The sequence below is a fragment of the Oryctolagus cuniculus genome, chromosome 5 (assembly GCF_964237555.1).
Source record: "Oryctolagus cuniculus chromosome 5, mOryCun1.1, whole genome shotgun sequence".
Taxonomy (NCBI): Eukaryota; Metazoa; Chordata; class Mammalia; order Lagomorpha; family Leporidae; genus Oryctolagus; species Oryctolagus cuniculus.
Window position 1 is genome coordinate 29328164 of NC_091436.1, and position 17169 is coordinate 29345332.

The 17169-nt window shown below is 41.0% G+C and overlaps 1 long non-coding RNA gene across 1 annotated transcript; it reads right to left on the reverse strand.

The window, feature by feature from the left end:
• Positions 1–763: 763 nt before the first annotated feature.
• On the reverse strand, positions 764–16791 carry LOC103349894 (uncharacterized). The gene is made up of 3 exons (XR_007922798.2): positions 9845–16791; positions 8073–8169; positions 764–6538 (listed from the first exon to the last, which is right to left on the reverse strand). It is a non-coding gene; the product is annotated as an uncharacterized lncRNA (long non-coding RNA).
• Between the last annotated feature and the right edge of the window lie 378 nt (positions 16792–17169).

The window sequence follows — 17169 nt, forward strand, 5'->3', positions numbered from 1 at the left end:
CAAGGCAATTGAGAAGGACATTAAAAAATCATCTGAACCAAAATGTTTGGCCCAGATGAAGAAATCAAAGCCTAGAGAAGTGACATGACTTTGACTCTCAGGAAGGCTCTCAAACATACTAAGTCCGTAACAGATTCTCTACACACATTCTTTGAGCTGAACTAAAAGACCTGCCAAAGCAACACAGCTAATGAACAACAAAGTTGAGCCTACACCCGTATGCCAAAGTGCCTCAGTAAAGGCTGCTTTGGTCACATTAGGTTGAAGGAATAGTTGCTTTTCTAAAAATGTCAGTGGAGCAATCACTCTCATTATATATTCTTCCTCTAAAGTTCTAGGAAACCATATTCTCAGTCTCCATCACTTCCTCAAAACGACCACTCTCATTTCTAACAGAAATCTCCAACTCCATGTCACATTCAGATCCTTACTTACTGTCTTGGTTTCTATTCCCTTCATCTTCTAGGTATTCAATGACAGGGGAGTGAAACAACACACAAGTTCTGAATCAGCCTCTCCAGGTTTAAGTCTAGCTGTACCATTTACTATTTGTGTGTGAACTTGGGTGGGTTAACATCTCACTATGTCAGCTCTAGCTTAATAAAATGAGGCAAATAATAATATCAACTTCATACAGTGCTATGAATATAAGAAAAATATTGAATACCAGGTACTTAGAACATGGTAAACTCACTAAGTATTACTTTTTTCTTATATCTAAAACTTTTTCATTTTTGTCATTTTTATCCCCATACAGTTCTGTAAACTTCTTGCATTAACCTCTATTGTTGGCTTGCCTCCCAACCCATAATAGTTTTGTGCCATTCACAAACTTGGAGAGTGTGCTGTACATTTTATCCTAAACCAAAAATTATTTAAAGAATTTGGTTAACTGAAAGGCTTGAACATTGTTTCCCTTACATTTCTCCATAGTAAAACTGTCTACTTACAATCCCCTTCATGTCCTGTTTTTAATTTGGCTCTGCAACTGTGACTGATCATACTCCCTTCCCAGTGAGACAATTATTGGAATATCTCACCAAAAGTCGAATTTTAGCAAATACTTTACAAAAAGCTATATATACTCCACCCACAGTTTCCCCATATCCATATGTAAATCTGCCATCTAATGCAAGGTAATTAGTTCGGACTTGTAGTCAATTATTCAGGAAATCTTTCTCTCCATTTTCCTACATGTAAAATGTTCAGCAATCCCAGCTTTATAGTGTGCTAAACAGAGAAAAGTCGGAGACTATAGTTTCCTGGGTCTGTGCTAGATTTCTTCTTGGTTCTGAAGAGAATATTTGGTATAAACTATAACTTGTTTGTGATTACAAATCTGGCCAGGCAACTCCCAATTTTGTCCATAAACTTCTTCAGAGTTCTGGGCTGTCCCTTTTGCTGACTTAAGTCTTCTTGTTACTAGTCAATTTAGAGAGCTCCATTTAAGGCAGATCAAAGAAGTGAATACAATGCCATCTAGAGAAGGAATACAGGGGAAGGTGGAAAAGTTACCTTGGGAAAAACATCATCCAAAGAATTCCTTACTTTTTTTAAAGACTGTTTTTACAGCAATGTTATGTTCACAGCAAAAACTGAGAGGAAATTAAAGAGATTTAGTATATATGCCCTGCCCTCAGGCATACAAACCTCCTCTATTATCAACATCCCTCTCCAGAATGGCACATTTGTTATGACTGATAAACCTACATTGACACATCGTGATCACCCAAAATCCATAGTTCACACTTGGTGTTGTACATTCAATGGGTCTGGACAATTGTATAATTACATGTATCCACCCTTTTGGAGTCATGTGGAGTAGTTTCACTGACCAAAAAAATCCTTTGTGCTCCACTCACTCACCTCTGCATCCCCCAAGCCCTGGCTACCATGGATCTTTTCACTATCTTAACAGTTTCATCTTTTCAGAACATCATATAGTTGGAATCATACAGTATATAGCAATGATATTTTTGTCTTTTACCTAGTAATATGCATTTGAGTTTCCTCCATATCTTTTCATAACTTGATAGCTCATTTCTTCCAGTGCTGAATAGTATTTCATTATATTTACCAGAGATCACTTATCCATTCATCCACTGAACGACATCTTGGTTGTCTCCAAGTCTTGGCTATTATCAGTACAGTTTCTATCAACATTTCTGTGTGGCTTTTTATGTGGGAATTACTTAACTCTTCTCAGAGAATGAATCAGAGGTGCTTTTACCAAGTCACCCTCATCACACTCCAGAAATGTTGTCATTTTAGTCATTCACTCAGCTCTTGTAGGGGCTGGGTTCTGTGTGAGGTGCTGAGGATGGCAAGAGGAAAAGTCCCCACCTTCACAGAGCTAAGACAGTGGAGAGGCACAGACACAGGAGATGAAATGATGTGGTTCTAAGACAATGTTAGTACTTAATTGCTGTGAATAATTATCAGAAAAAATGCAATCGAGGAAACTAAATACCCCTGGTTAGGGAAAGCCATTGCCTGTCTTTGAATTTGAAAATGTTGGAGGAATGACTGTTCAGTCAACAACAAAAGAGCTTTGTCATAAGCAAGAAATGTTCCACTTTAAAACAAACAGCAACACTGGGTCAAAGGCTAAAATGACAAGTTAAAATGTCAGTGGCTAAACAGCATTAGAATATGCAGGTGTTTTAGTCAGCTTGGGCTGCCATAACAAAATTCCATACATAATCCAGGTTGCTTAAAGGATAGGAATGTTTTTCTCACCATTCTAGAGGCTGGAAGTTCAAGATCAAGGTAGCTGCCAATCCAGTTCCCTGCTAGGGGTCCTTTTTTGGCTTGCAGAGGGTCACATCCTTGAATAAGCACATGGTGGGGAAGAGAAGACTAATTTTTCTTCCTTTTCTTGTACAAGATAAACCTACCATGAGGGTCTCACCCTTATACTTCATCTAACCACTTCCCAAAGGCCCTGCCTCTGAATACGATCACATTGCCTGCCAGGGCTTCTACATTTGAACTTGAGAGTGATGCAAACATTCTGTCCGTAACAGCAGATGTGAACTTCCTTCCAGAACATCCTTGGAAATGCTCTGTTTTGTGAGCAGACACCTGAGCTTTCACGCGGCAGTCATTCGCCTGGCCCCAATGGGAACGGCACTCTCCTCCCACCTAGAGAACTCTACTCCCAGGAAAGCATACAGCAGTGGTCTGCAGTGTTACTCAGCCTCAACTGCCAATGTACCGCAGTCCCAAGTTTCGGTGCCAAATTCCTTGTTACCTTTGTGCATGCTTCCTGAGGCAGGATAGGAGGGACAGCGGTGCCACACATAATTTCTCTTTAAAAAATAAAACTTGGGGCTAGCATTGTGGAGCAGCAGGTAAAAACCTCCACCTGTGATGCCGGCATCCCATGTGGACACTAGTTTATGTCCCAGCTGCTCCACTTCCCATCTACCTCCCTGCTAATGGCTAGGAAAAGCAGTGGAAGATGGCCCAACTGCTTGGGGCCCTGCCATGTACCCACGTGGGAGACCCAGATGAAACTCCTGGTTCCAGGCTTCAGTCCAGCCCAGCATTAGCTATTAACAGCCATCTGGGAAGTGAACCAGTGGATGTAAGATCTCTCTCTCCCTCTCTTTCTGTTTTTCTCTCCTTCTCCCTATGTAACTCTGACTTTAAAAATAAATAAATAAGTCTTAAAACAAATAAAGAAAAATTTCATCTTAGAAACAGAGACAGACAGACAAAGAGAGCTCCCATGAGCTCATTCATTCCCAAATGCCCTCAACAGCTGGGGTTGGGCCAAACCAAAGCCAGGAGCTGAGAACTCAGTATGACCTTCCCATGTGGGTGATAGAGACCCAGTTACTTAAGCTTTCACCCACTGCCCCCCAGGATCTGCACTGGCAGGAAGCTGGAGTCAGGAGCCAGAGCTGGAAATCAAATCTAGGTACTTTGATGTGGGTCATGAGTGTTTTAATTGCTAGGCCAAATGTCTACCACATAATTTATCTTTTAATATTGCAAATAAGGAACATCACTCCCAAAAATATTCTTTATTACATGATTCAGAAAAGAAAGTATTTAATAGTATACCTCAGTAAACTTTAATACAGTTGGAAAGCAATTTAAAAGCCTATGCATTCTAATGCTGAATAATACTAATCTAGGTCAGACATGTTGCTGTGCTTTTAATACAACAAGGGAAAAAAGTACACCCCACCTACATTGATATTTATGGACTTTGATTCTTAGGTGCCTACAGAGCTATGAGAAATGTTTCAGTGTTTCAGGATCAAGGATAAGTGGCAGAACACTTCATTCTTTGTGAACACTGATGGACGATAAGCTCATGCTCAGAAAGAATGTGCTTTAAAAGAACACTCCTCCTCTCTTTGGGCATTTTTAGAACTATGTAGACGGACTAAAAATAATGCTGAAATTATCAGCCTTGGAGAGTTGGGGGTGGTAGCATATGGATGATGCAGACCAATTATTAATGACATCCAAAAAATGACGTGGTAATACAAATGAAGGACAACATGTCTTCCTGTGTAATGCTTCGGAAACTATTGACGATCCTTATTTTAAAAGGGGTTCTAAAATGAATGCTGCACGTCTACCATGGTCAAATTTTCAGAGGGCTTGAAAGAGATTGAGCCTTATAAAACCAAATCAAGATGTGCACAGTTAAGAATGTGCTAGCAAGTGGAATCCAATGGGAAACTGCTGGATCACTGACAACCTCAGATGTCCTACCGTTGTCACTGCCAGAGGATGAAATGGGGTACATTTGGGAGTACAGGGAAAGGGTAACAACAAGTTTGCAGATAGAATAGTGAAGAACAATTGCCAGACTCTTCTAGCAAGTCTGCCCTGAATCCCCTCCTTTCTTGACATTTAATAGCAGAAACAAGCCTACCTTTCCTACTGAGAGTATTTAAGAACTGTGGTGCCCAGTGAACCTGCTGTCAGGTGTGCAGGGGTCTTGAGGAGGTCATGAAGAACCATGAGCCTGCATTTATCCATATTTGTACGCTGAAGGTTTTGTTGGAACTCTGGTGACAGCTAGCACAATACTGAAGTATTTTTGGCTCATTACAAGCTATTTTGGAGCATGATATCAAAACAGGAAAACCAATTTGCACCCACACTAGCTCACTCTAGCTGGTGCCAGAGAAGCTCTGTAAGTTGGTTGAGCCCCACTGCATGGTGGAGAGAGTGTAGCTGGAGGCTGTCAGTGCCCGCCGGGAACACTGGTTCTACAAAGAACAACCCACCTGACCGAACAAACCTTACAGATCTCCTGGAATCACAGTTTTTCTTATCTGGAAAATGGAACTGGCTATCACTAAACTTTTCTAGGCTGTTGTAAAGCACTGTGCTTCCGGAGAAAGGCCAGGTGGCTGTGGACAGGGCATCAGAAGGAAGTTCACCTCTCACTGTGTGCTTTCAGAAAACGATGCATCATGTGCATGTTTAACCTAGTAAAATAATAAATAAAGTGTAATTTTCTGAAGTAGTCTTTAAAAGCCACCCCTCATTGTGTGTTTATCTTTATTTTATGGATTATAATGACTTACGGCTTTATTCTGCTCTTCAGACTTCATTCAGTGTAAAAGGCATCCCATCTCATATGAAGATTAAAAGATCATAAGCTCCCATTTGAAAGAAGCAATCCAGCTCAACGATCCCTATGATTTTTCCTAATAGGAAATCCAGAATGTGTTAACATCTGAAATCCTGATGCAGTAGCCCCCACTTATCCATGAGGGACATGTTCCAAGATCCTCAATGGGTGCTTGCAACATCAGATATTACAGATCTCTATAAATACTATGATTGTTCCTATTAATATACACCTATGATAAAGCAAAACTTACAAATTAGGCACAACAGGAGATTAGTAACACTAGAATGATTATAGCAACATACTATAAAAACGTTATGTGAATGTGATCTCTCTTACTGTACTGTATTAATTGTTCTCATGAGGTTATGTGATAATGCAATGTCTGTGTGACAAGATGAAGCGAGGTGAATGACGTAGGCATTGTGACACAGAGGTAGGCTATTAAGGAAGGCCTACTTGACCGTGAAGGCTGTGATATCGCTGCAGTCAGTCTGATAACTGAGATGGCTAGTGAGAGACCAGCTGGCAGGTAGAGTCCAGCGTGATGTGCTGGACAAAGGAGTGATTCAGGTCCCAAGCAGGACCAAGAGGGACGGCAAACGTTTTCATCACACTACTCAGAACAATGTGTAATAGAAAACTTCTGAATTGCTTATTTTGGGGAGTTTTCCATTTAATATTTTTGGGGCACAGTTGACCACAGGTAACTGAAACTATGCAAAGCAAAATCATGGATAGTTTTTATGAAGTACTCCACTATTTTATAATTGACTATCATGGCCTTGAAGGTAATATACTTAATTTATGAACTTTGCCATGCCCCTTCTCCAATCAGCTTTGTTTTCTCTAATCAGCTTTCTGTTTTTCTGACCAGCTGCAGTGAAATTACTGTCATATTCCTCTTTACCTTCCTCATCACCAAACAAAAACCTGGAACAGAAAGAATCAGTATCAGAGGGCAGAGAATTAAAAAAAAAAAAAAAAAAAAAAAAGCAAAATCTTCTAATTAATTTCTTCTATTTGCCAATCATGTTGTCTTTTAGACTTTAAGTTCTCAGAGATGAAAGCATTTTCATTTTCTTCAGCATCTTACACATCATCAAATCCACCTGTTTAAAATTGTTGTTTGACAATAATGTCATTTTTGCTTTATGTGACTCAGAAACAATATTGTATAGCAACTGATTCCACAGCAAAGCAAAGCTCTCCCTGATACTTCATTAAGTCTCACGCTGTCACCACGTGCACCCCACAGCAGTCCCGTTTAGGATCCGAGCACCTGAGTAGACGTTTCAGCTCCTAGCCTAGCCGTGCTCCCCGCCATGGTGGTCCCCCTCCACCTCAGTTTTCTTTCTTTCACATTTGATAGACTGACGTATGCATGTCCTAATCAATCTATTAACTCTCTAGAAACGTGAGAAGATCCCTTTAGGAAAATAATGAGAAGGATCTCGGGAATCTCTCCCCATGTTTTAGAGAAGACGATGTGTGATGACAATTCCGTGCTTAGGGTGCCCAGGCCTCCACCATGAAAGTCGGTGTGAAGGAGGAGAGCTTTGTGGGGGAAATCTCTTAATTCTAACAAGAAGGGCTGCCTTCAGTTAATTGTGTCAAGGAAGCAGTTAGTGACTCATGTTTAAATGAAACCATTTTTCTTGTCTAGAGCCTGCCAAAAACTTAACCACAACTCATTCATATGATTTTATGACAAGTTAAGATTCCCATAAGTTTGGAAGAGAGATGCACACGTCAAAGTCTCTTGGGAAGGGAAGACCTGTGCTTCAGAGTAACGAATGCCCTCCTAACGTGGAAAAGGATCGATGATGATGTTGGTAAACAGGAACAGTATCACCCTCCCTCCAATTTCCGCTGGAGCGGTTACAGGGGAGTCCCCTGAGCCACAGTGTGCCTGAGGAACGCAGCCACGGTCTCCTCCAGGAGCGATGGCAGGAGGAGAGGGCCATGACAGTGATTCAGGGGACTGACTTCTGCTTTACTGGGTGGTGGTGTTGTTTTAACTCTGGCCCACCATCTCCACAGCCTAGTTCCTATTAGAACTAGGAAGTAAGATGTAAAATCAAGAAAATACTGTTTATAATCTATTTTTATCTCTTTTAAACGTTCCTTTCAGGAAGAAAGATGTATTATCTCCTCTGCTGGACAAGAGACAGGAATGTCTGGAGCTCTCTTGGGTTGGGGGTGTAAATAAGAGGATGAAAGAAAACAGCAGGGCAACCCCTTATGGACAATAAGCCCAGAGTGTAGCTGATGGAACCTTGCGTCCTGTGAAAGGTGCAAAAAGTTGAAGATCTATTCCTCCTCCCCCGTTTTTCCCCATCTCAAGTAACCGGCTGATATCACAATTAATCATCTTTATTCACCAAAGCCTACCAGCCAGGTGTGTGATAGTTCAATACCGCCTGGAACAAAAGTTTCTATTACAATAGGTCATCACTGTACGTACCAGGAATGTGTGTTCTGCATACACAGGGACACACTGATTCTGTCCACAAAAGTACCTTTGTAGATGTGTAGGCTTCAAGGAAGCACCACGAAAACTTCTGTAAAAATAAGCACAGCTTGGGAACAATTTCTCAACATCTCCCAGTACTGCATTATTTCAGTGCCAAGAACTCATAGAGGCAGTGCGGGTTTACCACAAGGGGCAGGAGAAACGGAATACAAGAGCTTGGGTTTGTAATACATTAGCCATTGAATTTATTTTTAAGATTTTCTTATTTGAAAGGCAGAATGACAGAAAGAAAGAAAGGAGAGAGAGAGAGAGAGAGAGAGAGATTTTCCATCTGCTGATTCACTCCTCAAATGGCTGCAACAACCAGATCTGGGACAGGCTGAAACCAAGAGCCAGGAACTTCATCTTGGTATCTTACATGGGTGGCTGGGACCCAAGATCTGAGCTCTCTTCTACTGCCTTCTTGGTTGGTTAGCAGGAAGCTGGACTGGAAGCAGAGTAGCTGGGACTCAAGCAGCACACCAATATGGGATCCAAGCATTGTCGCAAGCAGTGGCTTAATCCTCTATGCCACTGGTCCCAGCCATTGAATCTTAAGTAAATCACTTAAGGATCTGTTTCCTCACTTAGAAAACAAAAAGGTTTTGGCTTCCATGTAGTTCTTAATTTAAACTTCTTATTTTTGTTGATAATTCTGAATAAAATATAAATTCAATTGGCCATCAATTATTGCCAAGAATGGCATCAATGAAATGACAAAAATATTATTGTAATCATCTTTTGTCCCTGTGAAATTAGTGATTATAATGATATGTACAAAATTTAGTATTAGATTTTCTTGGTATCCTACATGTAAAAAACTTTTATCTATAAACATAAATCTAGATAAGATGGAGAGAGAAAGTGAGCAAGAAAGATAGATGGACACTGGGTACTCTGAGAACAGGATTAGTTTACAATTCCTTATGTGCAGTGTGATAATTTCTCTGAAGTCTGAAGCTTACTTGTCATTTTAGAACATTTTTTGCCTTTATCCAAACTCTAGAATCCAATGATGAAAATTGTGGATTTATTTTCACTCCTAACCCCATGATACGTAGCAACTTGGATATATTTGAAGAAATTGTTTAAAGTCATATCCAAGTTTTCAGTTTGTTAATAACAAAGACATAACTCCAAATTTCATCAGCTTCAATATTCCACTGTGTTCCTTGATGAATTACAGTACCTGGATTACAGAAAGGTACAATCTGTGACTACAAAAGAACCTTTCATCATCAACAAAAAAGTATTTATTAAGTTGTAATTATATTACTTGGTGCTTCACTGACTACCTTTAAAGAAAAAAAAGAAAGAGAAAAGAAACATGATCCTTCAGTCTATTATTGAAAACAACGTCCCGATAAGGACATACGGATGGGGAATCAGCGCAGTTGATCAAGAAGGTACAGATTGCCACATAAGGATGAGTAACAAGAAGAGACAGAGCATCCCTTGCATAACTGAGATGGGAACAATCAATAGAACAGTCTAGAAAAGTTGAGATAAGATAAAGCATCTGTGTTCTCATCAACCTGGGAAGACTTCGTGGAACTGGTAGGGCTTATTTTATTTTATTTTATTTTATTTTATTTTATTTTTTGGTAGGAAAATGAAGGTTGGTTGTGGGCTGGGGGCTCAGAAAAGAATCATAAAAAAAAAAAAAGTGGTATGGTAAGTCATGGGGCTTTCGTCTTATGAACTGCTACGGGAGGTCTGCTCACCCTGCAGGACCACTGTCAGCCTTCTGCCTCCAGTCTTTTGGGAAAGGATGCCAGTAGGAGTCAAGAAGTCTACAAGGACGTGGAGACCATGGTCCTGATAAAACAAGACAAACAGGTCCTGATAAAACAGGCAGAGAAAGCAGCAAGGGAAAGCAGTGCATGGGAAAGTGCTGGAGAGGGAGGCATTCCCTCTGGCAGCAGACAAGCGGCTTCACCTGCACCACATGCCATTGCTTTTATCAGGCATTTTGCTACCTGGCAGCTTCGAATTTGGTATCTGAGAACAGTGACCCATAAACCTTTACTGTCTTAACACACTGAGGTTTACCAGAAACTTGGTAAGTTGAAGTGTCTGCGGGATATTATTGTGAAAGGCTTCACATCCCTAAATCATTCCTGCCCAACTGTTCCTCCACAGCTTAAAAATAGCACTGAACTCTCAGAATGATTCAACTGGCTTAAAATAATTCACAAACATCTTCCTAAAAGGAAGAAGGGAAAAGATAAGAGATAGAATGCAAATTAGCTAACAGGTTTTATGAACACAGAGAGGTGAGTAGATTGGAACTAGCAGACAGATCTACTGGAGTGTGGAGGCAGCAATGGAGTTGATCTCATTTGGATCAAGTTATTGCAGCCAGGGACTGCGTGTCAGACTCCGGGAGTGTGCAAGTTAACAAGGCCAAGGAAGGCTGGCCTCTGGGCAAGAATCTAGGTAGATTAAAGAGGCGTTGATCAATGGAGAAAATTGTTCTTATTCTGATAAAGCCATATCAACTCAGAAATAACCACCAATAGCCTTTCTATACCTCTATGGTAACAATGGTTTTTCCCAAGGAAAGATGATTTCCAAGGATGGGCCCCAGACAGGTCGTCTGGGAAAGGTTTGTTGCCGGAGTCTCCTATAAACACTACCAAACAACATTCTTATGTTATTTTAGAGTCATATTCCATAAGCTTGTAAGTTAATTCATTAATTCACCATAAATTTATTTTGTACCCATCACATTTGAGGTACTATGCCAGGCCCTGAGGATATAAAATTGAAAAAATAACATAATTAATTATAATAATAGCTTCTATTATTGGGTGCCTGGTTCATGCCAGGAACTCTACCTCCATTACACAATGGAATGCCCACAACAAACTTCTAAATGAGGCATTATTCTCCCATTTGCCAATGAGAAGCGGAGATGAAGAAATAAAAGCTGTGAGAGGTGAATAAATGTGGCAGATCTCACAAGGAACCAGTGCGGGAGGGAGATAAGTAAACTAGACTTCGCAAGATTCTATGGGAAATGCTAAAAAAAAAAAAATTACCGAAAAAAGGAGGAGTTCCTGACAAAGCTGGGGGAAGGGAGATAGCAGAAGATAGGGGAAAGTAGAGCCGTGTGTGTGTGCGTGTGTGTGTGTGTGTGTGTGTGTGTGTGTTGTCCTGGGCAGAGGGAAGGGGCCTAGCACACCAAGAATAAATAGTGCAGGAAGAGATAGGGGTAGGGGTCCTAGGAGCTGTCCATCAGGCACAGCCACAAAGGCTCCCCTTCCTTTCTGCAGGATGAAGAAAGCTGCAGAGAGAAGGCAGCCGGGCCCAGGCGCAGGGTTCTGAGGCTGACCCAGAGGCTCTGACAAGACACTTTTCGTCAGCCGGAAGAAGACTGGGCATTCATCGTGACAGACTAATTGCTCACTTCAGAGTTAGATATTGCTCCATCTCTCTGTGCACCCAATGTGGCTATCAAGTAATGACAGGTTTTTAAACAAACAAACCAAAGCTTGTAGGTCCAAATAACTGCTCCTTCGTGGTCACCTTAAGCTTAAATGCTTATTTCATTATCACTCCCATTGCTCAAAGCACTTCATGTACATCTCTTCTGAAATTGCCTTCCCAGCTTTAAGGGCATTCTTTTAAATATCCGAATGGTGACAATCTTTACCCACTAAACAGTAACATTTTTTGCTTCTCATTTAACTCAAAAATAATTTTAAGCCAAGTCTTTGATAAGTGATTAAATTGGGTAAAAATAATTGAAAACATCAACTAAATGCTAGGCACTAAATTTAGTTTTATTAAAAAAAAACATCTCAATTTAATTCTCACGCAAATCTATGAGGTAGCTATTAATGTCCTACATTCAATTTTTTTAAATAATTATTAAGTTAATACATGTCACTGAAGGAATTTTGGAAAGTAGAAGAGTAAAGAAATCAAACCTTTGGGGTCTCATTGCTACTAAATTAAAATTCAAACCTCATTGCTATTAAACTTACAGTGCTTGTCTTTTGGTCTTTCTTCTATGAGCATCTAATTGTGATTCCCCACCCTTGATATTAATCACTATGTATTTAACTTTATTAGTTTTCATTTAATATTATATTCTGAGCAGTTTTTCATGTCACTAAATTTCTTCCACAAAATCATTATTCATTAATTGGTATTTCTATATGTGGGTATATAAGAATTCTTCAAAATGTACATGGGAAATGGGTATGATGAAAAACTATGCATGGGTTTCAAAAACTTTTGAGCCCAAATGAAGTTTTCGTTCAATTCAATTTGACATGAACTTTTCGAAGTACCCTCCTACCCTAAACTACCCAAACCACTCAAATACTTCAGTGCTGCAAAAGAGTATTTGTCATAGATAAGTCCTTCTGGACTTCTATAATCATGCAGATAATTCCAAGAAGCAGAGTGACTGGATTCAGGACATGTATATTTCTAGAGGATATGATAATTTTCTCATTTTTTAGATGAATAAATGAGAAATTAAAGAAAGACTTTCCAAGGTCATAAACCCAGAATGTAACAGAGGTTGGATTTGACATAAATCTATGGCTCTCTAAATCTGGTGATATTTTTTCCCCATAATGAGAAACGAATTTTGATGGAAAATGATAAATATCAATCAAAAAGTCATTGAAACCAAAACTATTCCTATAATGTTTTTAAGAGGATTTTTAAAATGTTGTGGATTGTTTCTCTAAAGGACCATTTAAAGGATCAAACTCACTCTGTGTTTGTTTCATATCATTCATTTGTAAAGCACTCACTTAGCTTCATTCTTATTAGAATCTTAGAATCTTAGAAGTCAAGTCAGTAGTTCTGTCCTTTATGACTTTCCCATAGTAGTAATGTTCTGGCCTAAGTACTGGACTTGTGCTGAATACCAAAAAACATAATCTCTCTGGCATTCAGGGAACCTATTTAGGACAAACGTTGTTATAATTCAGGCAAGCCACAGGCAGGTGGGGAGTCCACACCCACGTGTTTAGAATACCAAATGACTAACAGATAACCAGTCTTCTTTAAGTCTGGCTGTGTTCTGATAACAGAGGAAAAAAACATTTCCCACCCAAAGTTCTACTGGTTTGTTATAAACATATAGCCTGTTCTCCTGGAGGGATGGGTGGAATGCGAAACACCAGTACAACCAGCTCTCTTCCTGCTTCCCTGGGCACTGGAATGTAGTCCACAGTGCATCGTGCATCGGAGAAAACCAGGCTGGTGCAGGACAGCACTGGAAGAGGTGGCTGGGGATGTTGTGCTAAAATCGTGTTTGTGTAGTGGAGTCTACAAATATTTCCGAGTTGTCCTTAATCCTTTGGCCCCAGACACTCGTCCCTCTTGGGGTGGGGGAGGGGTGGGGGGCAGGAGTGGATTGTAAAAGATAAGGCCCAGGAGGAAGCTGAGTGAGGAATCCTGACTCAGAGGCTTTCCAAGCTTTGGGAAACACATGCTTTACTTCTTTTTGGAGCTCTACTGGCTTTCTTAATGCCCTGATACTGATTAACTGACCAACAAACAGCCCTGCTTTCTCTGCCTGATCACTAAGCTCAACCAGGGCGTCTCATCAACATCTCAAATACAACTTAACCAACGGAACACTGGGTCCTTGCCCAGCCCATCACCACCCGCTTTTCACAACTTCCTACGCCGCTTGTGTCATCTCTGAGCCATCTCTGAGCTTCTCCTTTTTCCCTTAAGCCAGCATCCTTCAGAACCCATTTCCCTTCAGAACCCATTCCCCTGCCATCCGTCTCCTCTACCCTGGTGCAAGCCTCAACAGACTCTTGTCTAGAACCCTTGATTCCAGTCCTGTCCTTCACAACGCTTCCTCCACACGGTGATCAGAATGATTTTTCGAAACATAAATCAGGCCCGCGACCTACTTCAAACTTTCTGATGGCTTTTGATTAAAGAACTTCAGACTCCCACCATGGTTATAGAGCTGAGTCTTTGCCCCTCTGGACTGAATGCCCCCTGCCGGTTCCCCATTGCTTAGGTCTAGCTCCATTTCCAGCGCCGGAAGCATGCATGACCCCTCTCCCCGACACACACACATAAGGCCCTCAAGGACCTGTTTATTTTTCCCTTTCAGAGAGCAACTCCAACATTACTTCCTCAGAGGATTTCCCTGACACACACACCCATCTTCATGCCACTCATCACTACTAGGAATCACCTTCTGTTTGTCCACTAATTGTTTATTGTTTTGTCTCCTCACTAAAATATAGGCTCCTAAAAGAAGGACATGTCCAACTTACACGATATTCCACGTCAAAATGTAAACCAGCACACAGCACGGAGCAGGCATTAAATAAAATTATGCCAAATAAAAGAATCAAAGAGTGACTGGGGGATGAGTAGGTGGGGCCCACTCCTCTAATACTATCTTTAATTCCTAGAGAAAACAAGTGTCTGATTCTTTTAGATTCAAGCACAAACATTTTATTGAGTTGGGTTAAGGCACTATATAACTTATTCTGAGTTGTAAATAGACACTTTTAACAGTCACATCAATTCTATTAGTACACTATTGTATGGACGGCCTGAAAGAACTGACAGAGTTTCCATAGAACTTTCTTTATGAGTAGCAAGTTGTTGACAATAAAGAAATTTAGCAAACTGTATTTACACAATTAACTCTTGTTGTCTTCTTAGAGTTTAAATCTAATTATTCTTCCCTCTGGATCTGAAAAGTAGGTTCTTAAAGGAATCTGGCCATAGTCTTACATCCAAATGTATAAATAACTGATGAAATTGAAATTATTTGTCAGGGCTGGCACTGTGGCGCAGCAGGTTAAAGCCCTGGCCTGCATCCCATATGGACACTGGTTCAAGTCCTTGCTGTTCTTCCAATCCATCTCTCTGCTATGGCCTGGAAAAGCAGCAGAAGATGGCCCAAGTCCTTGGGCCCCTGCACCCGGGTGGAAGACCCGGAAAAAGCTCCTGGCTCCTGACTTCGGATCAGCGCAGCTCCAACCGTTGGGGCCACCTGGGGAGTGAACCAGCGGATGGAAGACCTCTCTCTCTGTCTCTACCTCTCTCAGTAACTCTGTCTTTCAAATAAATAAAATAAATCTTCTAAAAAAGAAATTACTTGTCTTGTCTAGATATACTTTTGCAACAAAACAAACACACTCACATACAAGTGCATATACATAAGAACATGCTAAGTGTTAACGAGTTTGTTGTATAAATGAGACTTTCTGCAGTATAAAACACAGGAGTGACTAAAGAGGTCAAAGTATGGGAAACTCCCCATCTTTAAAATGTTTATGAACACAATGCTGTCCCCAGATCACCTCTTGTCTAAGAGCTTCGCAGTGAGGCCTTGTGAGGAATGTGAAGCAAAATAAAGCCCCAGCTCCTGGGTGGCGCACTGAAACAGCACTGCTGTCCAGTGATCTGATGTCATGTTCCCAGGGACACATTCTTGTGGCTAGAACGGAGCTTCTGGGTCCCGTGCTCTGGATGAAAAAGGATTGCTCATACGTGTTTTCACAATGAGCATTTGGGTTAGGCTATACAGTTTATCAAAACTGTGAAAAGCCAATAGAAGCAATTCAATATTCCAGCAAAGATCTAGATGGCATGCTTACTTTTTCATAGAAAAATTGCAAGGGAACACACTTTAAACCACACTCTTGATTCTATGCTTATTTTTTATTTCAGACTCTACTTCAACAACCCTTTCCTCCATATATAACACAGTCCCTTCTCTTTCCTCCCTCATCCTCAGTAAAGCTGTGTCCATGTCAAATGACAGGAAAACCAGCGTATTGAGAGTCAGGGAACAGGCAGGTTTTGTGCAGGAAAAACCTGTGGTGGCTCAGATGTTCACTGAGTAACTCCCAGAGGGTGAACGTTTATTTCTGCTAAGTCTCTAATAAAAACGTTAGGGACCAGAGGGCTCGTCTTTCTCCGATTTACCTCCTCTTTCCCAGGTCGTGTTGTGTTTTTTAAAGCCTGATTTCCCTGGCACTGTCTGTAGCAGATGTTGCTTTACTGTTTGCTAACATTATGCTAACATTACACTCACAGAACAGTCAGAGGAGCCTGACTTCTGTCAACACAGTCTAGTTACAGCACAAGCTGGAGATTTGTCCCAGCTCTGGTCAATGACTCCCTTTAGGCAAGTTGCTTAACTTCATCAGTTCCCACCCGTCCAAGCTGGGATCCACAAGAATACGTATCTGAGGTCTTGGGAGTAAAAGCTTCATTCATTTGATTCTTAAACTTGACTCCTGCAGGGGACCAGTCTCCTGATTTTTCACACAAAAGAAAGACCCATAATTTAAAGATGATCTTCCTTTGTTTAGTTGGTTAACCACTGCTAGATCCTTACTTTTTTTTTCTTTTTAAGATTTATTTATTTATTTGAAAGGCTGAGCTAGAGAGAGGCAAAGGCAGAGAGAGAGAGAGAGAAGTCTTTCATCTGTTGGTTCACTCCCCAGATGACCACCAGAGTTGGGCCAATTTGAAGCCAGGCGCCAGGAGCTTCCTCTGGGTCTCCCAAGTGGGTACAGGGGCCTAAGAACTTGGGCCATCTTCTACTGCTTTCGTAGGCCACAGCAGAGAGCTGGATCTGAAGTGGAGCAGCTGGGACCTGAACTGGTGCCCATATGGGATGCCAGCACTACATGCAGAGGCTTTACTTGCGATGCCACAGTGCCGGCCCCAAGACTCTCACTTTTTAAATATCTCTTTATTGAGATTTATTTACACAAATCTCTCTTTAAAAAAAAAAAAGATTTATTTATTTGAAAGGTAGCTTACAGAGAGAGAGGCAGCGACAGAGAGAGAGAGAGATCTTCCATCAACTGTTACTCCCCAAATGGCCACAACAGCCAGGGCTGAGCCAGGCTGAAGCCAGGAGCCAAGAGCTTCATCCAGGTCTTCCACTTGGGTGCAGGGATCCAAGCTCTCGGACCATCTTCCACTGCTTTCCCAGGCACATTAGCAGAGAGCTGGATCAGAAGTTGAGCAGCTGGGACTTGAACCAGTAGCCATATGGGATGCCAGCTCTGCAGGTAGCAGCTTA